This window comes from Leguminivora glycinivorella, chromosome 24, assembly GCF_023078275.1.
Source record: "Leguminivora glycinivorella isolate SPB_JAAS2020 chromosome 24, LegGlyc_1.1, whole genome shotgun sequence".
Taxonomy (NCBI): Eukaryota; Metazoa; Arthropoda; class Insecta; order Lepidoptera; family Tortricidae; genus Leguminivora; species Leguminivora glycinivorella.
Window position 1 is genome coordinate 11,837,929 of NC_062994.1, and position 7,215 is coordinate 11,845,143.

The window sequence follows — 7,215 nt, forward strand, 5'->3', positions numbered from 1 at the left end:
GTTTGAATGAAAAAAAATATCAGCCCCCACTTTATATGTAGGGGGAGTACCCTAATAAATATTTTTTTTCCATTTTTTATTTTTGCACTTTGTTGGCGTGATTGATATACATATTGGTACCAAATTTCAGCTTTCTAGTGCTAACGGTTACTGAGATTATCCGCGGACGGACGGACGGACGGACGGACGGACGGACGGACGGACGGACGGACGGACAGACAGACATGGCGAAACTATAAGGGTTCCTAGTTGACTACGGAACCCTAAAAACGATGTTTTCCATCACCGAAAAGCGACTGGCAAATATCAAATGACATTTCGCAGATAAATTCCGAAAAACTCATTGGTGCGAGCCGGGGTTCGAACCCGCGACCTCCGGAACGAAAGTCGCACGTACTTACCGCTAGGCTACCAGCGCTTCCTAAAAAACGTGGTGTGAAGAGGAAATTCGTAACTGTTGTCGATTGTTGCCGCGGTCCTGGGTTCGAATCCCGGTAAGGGGATTTATTTGTGTGATGAACACAGATATTTGTTCCTGAGTCATTGATGTTTTCTATGTATATAAGTATGTATTTATCTATCTAAGTATGTATATCCTCGCTTAGCACCCATAGTACAAGCTTTGCTTAGTTTGGGACTATGTTGATCTGTGTAAGGTGTCCCCAACATTTATTTATAAATAAGTGTAAATAAATAAATTTATTCCGATCCTGACTATAAATTATTTGTGTTACTTATAGTCCATCGCCATGGCCTCTCGCATCCACCTTCGTAATTGCAAGAGTTCATAGACATCGCAGACCGCATTTCGTCGGGCTGTACGCTTGTTTGCCACGTATAAAAACCTACTCTTTACTTAAGTACGTACACACTCGTGCAATTGTGTCTCAAGTCAGTTACGGGACATTTTTTGCGCGTACCGTTATTAAGCCTGTTAGCGTTTTATTTGCGAACGTATGACAACTGCGTAGCCAAGACGCCAATAGTTTACGAACGGGACGTTTACGAACGGGACGGGACGGTCGCCGAGCTGTCAAGTTGACTCTGTGACCAGCTGATTTCAAATATTGAAATTTAATTCTATTTTTAGCTTTAAATAGGACTTCTACTCATTGTTAGTTAATTTAAGTAGTAAAGTATTATCAGTGATACAGTTTTGGTGAAATTGGCAACGTTACACCGAGTATTTATTGGACTTTGAGGCAGGACTACCCAACTGTCAACGAGTGATCGCAGCCGTTGGAATCTGCGTTTGAAACGGGAGAGTATTCCGTTTTATTTATCATTTATTTCTACACTCAAACAAAGCTCATTGCTGCGGCCGTGAGCAACGTCAAACAAACAACATTGGCACCGTGCAGTTTCCCTTTGCTTGACGAACTAGTGGAAGCACAAGACGAGACAAGACACATTCGCCACAGACACTGCCGACTACTGACACACTGCACACTTTATTCATTCCTACAGCTCTGATCTCTGTCGTCATCTTGGCAAATCTTTCAATCTCTATTGAGATAAGTACTCATCCTTTTTTATTACATCTTTCAGAAAGCCAGACGAGTGACAATGGACACCGAAATTGCGACCGAAACTCGCAAGGCAACGGCACGACAACTAGAGATGCAGCTAAAAACAACAGCACAGGACCTACACGAGTCGAGGGCCTTGTCGAAGCAGTTGTTGGAGGAAAGGGAGGAAAGCGAAGTGGAGCTCCAGAAGGTAATCAACAAAAACTCAGAATTGAGAAGGGAGCTGGCGGACAATGATGTGCAGCTGACTGATGCCCGCGGAGAAGTGGACCGTTTGCAAGGCACAATAGACACCTTCAACCAGTGCGCTTCTACACATGAAGTGGCCTTGGCCCGCATCACACAGTTAGAAGAAGAACTGGGTGCGGCAAATGAGGAACTTAATTTGTTTAGGAAAGAGCGGGAGCACTATGATGCTTCGCAGTTACAGAATGTGTACCAAGAGTTGGTAAGCGGTGAAACACAATTGAGTAGGGACTCCAAACACATAGTATTCTTTAATAGTAGTAATAAGTTAAAAAAGTACATTAAGATTAAAGGCTCAAAGGTTGACTGGAAGAGATCCCTTATAGGGATAAGTTCGCCTTTGTACACCATAACTATACTGTATTTCTATGTCCTAACTTGTCTTATGTACAATAAAGTGTTTACATACATACATACATACATACATATATTAGGAGAACCCAAAAGCTGATCAAAGGCCAGGCATGTATTAAAAAATATAGTAAATTAAAACACACGTTAACAGTTATGAAAAACAGGGTTCAAGACTGTCATTCAGAGCTGGAAGTCAAGGAATCAAATTTTCTGAAATTAAATGCCGACATTAACAGGCTGAAAGATGAGATTTTGGCAGTATCCACCATGTATGAGACCACTAAAAAACAAGTTGAGGAGCACATACAGGCTTTTAATAAATTGCTGCTAGAAAATAGAGATTTGGAGGAGCGGTGTAAAGCATTATTAAATGGAAAACATTGTAATTGTGGCCTAATGCCACCAGCAAAGATTATTCAAGCCGATGTGGCCCACGACACAACTAGGCATGCGGCAGTAGTTAAACAGCCCCCTAGAGCAGTCAGTAAGACTGTTGTTTTTTCAGATCAGATTGGGTTAGGAATGGGCCCATTATTAAGCTACCAGTTAGAGCAACAAGTGACAAATTACTGTTATCAAAACATTACTTTGTCTCATTTATGTGACCTTATTTCAAAGGGATGTTATGATAGCAGTACTACATTAGTAATTTTATTAGGAAATAGTCTTAATGTAGATAAGCTTAGCATAGATAAATTGATATCCACTCTAAATGTTATTGAAAAATCTGGTGTGGGGAAAATTATATTATGTGCACTACCTTATGCAGAAAATGTATCATATGACTATAATTGTAAGATAGCTTACTACAATTCTTTAATGTACCATGCCATAGCTGTTAATAAAAAGTACCATTTCTTTGACTTAAATAAATTCATTGAGCGCTTCATGCTAGCTCCACGGAAGGTATTTTTGCCAAAGAAATTTTTTGTATATTTAGTGGAGTTATTGGCCTTCAATATTGAGCCAAATAGATGTAATAGTGTAATATATAAGGTTCGTTCTCAAAAAAGTGGCACCGTCAGGGTAAAGTGAATGAAAAAAAATGAAAATGGTTTTTTGTACCTTTTTGGATTTAAATATGTTTTTGAGTGCATCAATGATACGGAATTTGCAGGAGGGAACGAAATAGTCGTAAAAACGTAGAACTTATAGCGAGTTGAAATTTTAGACATACAGGAGAAAGTGAATAGACAGGGTAGCAGGGAAAACGTGGCAGGATAAAGAGAGTTTGAATAAAAAAACAAGTTTACCACTAATAATTCAACGTATATCGACTATTATGATTTCGTTAGGGTTCAATTTTTTTTCTTTAAGTAGAAACAAAAGCAAAAAAAAGTATTTTTTTAAACAATATCCATTATTTTTTATTCAAAACAGTTGAAGTACAGTAAGTGATATCTGATTATTATTTTCAGTCACGATGCCTGCAGTGTTTGACTGGTAGAGAATGCCTTAAGGCATTATGTACACCATTTTGTACTTTTTTATGTGCAATAAAGAATAAATAAATAAGTCCCTACAATCACAGTCTTGTAAAACAACAAAGCACATATCATGATTCACAATGTGAGTTGTACTTGTGCATGTAATGCCTGCAATGGCTGCCCCAGTGGAAGAGTTGGTTCGTCTCCTTGATGTCTCCTTGGTAACAGATGTCGAGATAATGAGGTCAGTATTTAAAATGAGGGCCACTCTAGGGCCGGACGGTGTGCCTTGGCTCTTTAAACATCTTGGAAGTAGATTACGTGGCCACATTGACGACTGCCTCCGAGAGAGTATAAATTCTCGTTGGAAGGTGGGCAGACTGTGCCTTTCGAAAAAAGGTAGTCCAGCTGACTGTCCCTTAGGATACCGTCCCATTGCCCTCCTAGATGAAACTGGCACGATGTTGAGCGCATCATCGTAAGTCTCATCTACTGCTGTGCACGCATTTTGAAAGACACGTGCCCAAACATCAGAGATCGGGTTCTGGGAGGAGCGATAGACGCAATTGATGCGCTGCATAAATACAGCGGTCTGGTAGCAGAGAAAAGGCAGGGAGCTATCTCAGTATCTCTTGACATTGCCAATTACTTCGGCTTTCTTCCTTATGTGGTAATAAAATAGGCGCATTGCTTCCACGATGCGCCTTTCTATTTGAAGATCATCATTCACCATAGGGCATTACCTTGCAGATAGAGTACTGCTCAATGAATCAGAAGGAAGATGCCTAGAAAGGCGAATGGAGTGTGGTGTTCCTACCGGCTGCGCCATATAAACGTATAGGGACAGGTCAATGAGACTACGTGCTCAAATCAAGACTGACTTCTTTATTCTTCTTCTTACCCACATGCATATTCATAATAATCATAACCTACCCACAGTTTTCCACAGGGGTCGGTACTGGGCGCCTGCTCTGGAGCATTGGCTTTGACTTGGCTATCAGAGTAGTCCAACTTCTCCGCATGATCACCATTTGTTATGCCGATGACACAATAGTAGCCGTGAGGGGAAGAAAGTATCAGGATAATAAGGAGAGCCACAGTGGCAACTGAGCTCACAGTTAGGCGCATTAATTTGTTTGGGCTTGCGGTGTTACTTGCCACGACCGATGACGTGGTTTTCGAAGGAAAGGTTGGCTTCTGCCCGAAGAAAGTGATTGCTGCCGACCTAGCCAAAATGATAATTGTTGACGCTATACGCCGATCGAAATGCAATCTGGTTCTGTAATGCCTATATGCAAGAGCGATAGGGATGTTGCCTTGCCTATTGGCGGGACCGCCCCTCTTACGCCCCAAATTAAGTACTTGGGCTTAAATTCAAACCAAAATTGGTACTCCCGAGGAACATTTTATCAAATTGGTTCCTAGCCTCGTCGGGACTGCTTCGGCGCTGAGCAGACTATAGCCCAATATCGAAGGACCCAATGCCCCATATCGGCGCTTATATGCGAACGTCATCCGCAGCGTGTATACAAAATTTTAGCTCAGTCGGTTGAATATTTCTGCTTCAAATTGGGTTGCAAGATTTGACCTCAACATACATACAAACATACATACATACATACATTGCAAGTTAGTAAAAACCATGTCAAAATAGCTTTTTTTTTACTTGTGTTTCTTTATCCTGTCAACAGTCACTTTACCCTGCAGAGTGATGGCAGGATAAAGTTACACAGGGTGTAGTGAAAATCCGATTAACTAGATATTATCTCCGAAACTGTTGATAATACAACTGTCATAATTTTAATATACATAGTTATACTTCAATACAACATTAAAATGTTATTGGTAAAAAAACTGCCGTATTAATATTTTAAAATAATCATGCCAGAATAAAGTGGACATACCTGTTACAAACTCCGAACGTCACACTTTGAAAACTTCTAACCACAAGACCGCAGCACCTCACACACAAACCTTTACACCGGCGGCTAGAACCATACTGGCTACGTGTTTTACGTATATTAGGGCCTCAATAAGACTTTCTGTGTGTGAGTGAGGTGCAATACCGCGGACGCACAGGATATGGAGAAAATATCGCTGGACAAACTTTGAAGGTGAAAATTAGTGTTCAAAAGTAATCGAAACATCCCGTGCAACGTATATTTAAGAATATAGTAGTCTATTCTCTACAAAAAACGATATTTTATTATCATAAAACTGCAATTTAATAATCTATAGAGCGAAAACTTGAGCAGTGTCGCGTTGTGACAAGGCAGGGTACAGTAGAAAACGGTCTTCTTTATTTTTTTTTTACAAAAGTATTATATTTATAGAAAAATTATGTGTTGGCCTCGATGTGTCACGTTAATGCCTACTTATGAAAATTTTAATTATATGTGAAAATTATATATTTCGCATACTTTCTATTCAAAAACGTGATGGCAGGGTACGATGCCACTATTTTGAGAATTACCCATAAGTCTCAGTCAGCTGACAAAGCCAAGGACCCCATGCCTCATTTAAACTAGATTGTAAGACAGCGGAAAAACACCTGAGTATGAACGTTGTTCACCAGAATATTCAGGGCTTTTCCAGCAAAGAATTAGAAGTAGGATTATTTTTAGATAGTAATAATGTTTAAGTTATGTGTATTACTGAACATTGGTTGAAACAAGAACAGTTGATATTTGATTATGTTAATTTTAAATTAGCTAGTTTTTTTGCCAGAAAATCTGCTGTTCATGGTGGCTCCCTTATTATTGTTAAAAATTGTATGAAGTGTAAAGAGCGCAAAGATGTTGTAAAATATTCCATAGAAAGAACTATAGAAATTTCATGTGTTGAATTAGAGAGATATATTATTGTATGTGTTTATAGACCACCATCAGCTGACTTCAGCATATTTGAATCTACAATGGAAAATGTTCTGAAGTTAGTGTGCAAGGGCCAAAAACATGTTATTGTATGTGGAGATTTTAATGTTAACTTGCTCGAGTCATCTAGTAATACTGTTAAAATGCTCTGTTTGTTTAAATCGTTTAATTTATTTAATTTATTTCTTGAACCTACCCGGGTAGGTGTGACTAGTGCAACATGCCTAGATAATATTTTTTGTGACTGTGAATGTATAGATAAGAAATTATTTAACTGTTTTCATTCCGATCACAGCGGCCAAAGGGCAGCTTTCTTAAACGTTATTCATGATACTCCACAAACAATAACATATAGACCCATTACTGGATCTCGCTTGGAATCATTCAAAAATGAAATTCAACATAGTTTGTCTATAATACCATTTTCGCATTATGACTGTAATCATTTGTATCAAGAAGTTTTCAATGTAATTCTGAATCAATTTAATAACAATTTCAAAGTGAAATCTATTAGTGGGTCAAAAGTTAAAACAAAGTTTAGTGAATGGGCTACTGTAGGTATTCACAAAAGTAGAAAAAGACTTTATGAACTTTATGGTGAGAGAGAGCTGAACAAGAATTCAGAATTCCTGGACTATGTAAGAAACTACTCAAGAATCTTCAAGAAAGTGTGTTTAACTGCCAAGAAAAACTTTATTAGTTCTAAATTGAAAGTGTCGGACAACAAAGTGAAAACAACTTGGAGTATTATAAATAAAGAAGCTGGTAAATGCAAATCACGCGATT